This window comes from Antrostomus carolinensis, unplaced genomic scaffold (genome assembly GCF_000700745.2).
Source record: "Antrostomus carolinensis isolate BGI_N321 unplaced genomic scaffold, ASM70074v2 scaffold28469, whole genome shotgun sequence".
In the NCBI taxonomy this organism is placed as follows: domain Eukaryota; kingdom Metazoa; phylum Chordata; class Aves; order Caprimulgiformes; family Caprimulgidae; genus Antrostomus; species Antrostomus carolinensis.
The window spans coordinates 8,908-10,066 of NW_010336850.1; positions in this window are offsets into that span (position 1 = coordinate 8,908).

Here is a 1,159-nt window from a genome sequence, read left to right on the forward strand (position 1 = left end):
AGTGATCAGTGTTTGATGCCTCATAGGGCAGTCCTGGGGATGGCACAACATTTACAGACAGGCTGGAAAGCTGGAGACAGCTCAGAAAAGAACCATGGTGGGTCTGTGGTTTAAGGATATAAGAAAGTCTTGAAGAAAGTAATGAGCAATGAGCTAAACTATCTAAAACAGGAAGACTGAATGGTGATTTGGCTATGGTATGGAATACTGGGAAGAAAATACCTACTACTAGTCATCTATTTTAATTTGAGAAAGGTTCAAGAGCAACTATGAGAAGCTGGAGCTAAACACATTCAAGTAAGCCACAACATTGCAATAGTGAGGGTTCTTGCCTACTGAAAGAAACCATCAGATGAGGAGAGGCTGAGAAAACTGGGACTGTTCAGCCTGGACAAGAGGAGGGTCAAGGTGGATCTTATACTTCTGGGCACAAGTATAAGTTGGGAGAGGAGTGGCTGAGGAGCAGCCCTGCAGAAAGGGATCTGGGGTGCTGGTCAGTGGCAGGCTCAACAGGAGCTGGCGCTGTGTCCTGGCAGCCAAGAGAGCAAACAGCATCCTGGGCTGCATCAGACACAGCACAACCAGCCCATCAAACAAGTTATTCACTGTTGGTGTGGCCTCACCTTGAGTACTGTGTGCAGTTCTGGGCCCCAACATTTAAGAAGGATGTTGAGGTCCTTGAATGCATTGAGAGGAGGGGAACAAAGCTGGCAAAAGGGCTGGAAGAAATGTCCTGTGAGGAGAGGCTGAGGACTTTGGGCTTGTCTAGTTTGGAGAAAAGGAGGCTGAGGGTCAACCTCATGGCGTTCTACAGCTTCCTGAAGAGGGGAAGGGGAGAGGGAGGTGCTGAGCTCTTCTCTCTGGTATCCAGTGATAGAATGCATGGGAATGGTTCAAAACTGCACCAGGGTAGGTCTAGACTTGACATTACACAGAATCACAGAATCATAGGGGTTGGAAGGGACTTCAGGAAATAATCTAGTCCAACACCCCTGCCAAAGCAGGTTCCCTACACCATGTTACACAGGAAAGCATCCAGGTAGGTTTTGAACATCTCCAGAAATGGAGACTCCACAACCTCTCTGGACAGCCTGTCCCAGTGCTCTGTCTCCCTCATAGTAAGGAAGGTTTTCCTTAAGTTTGTCTGGAACTTACAGTG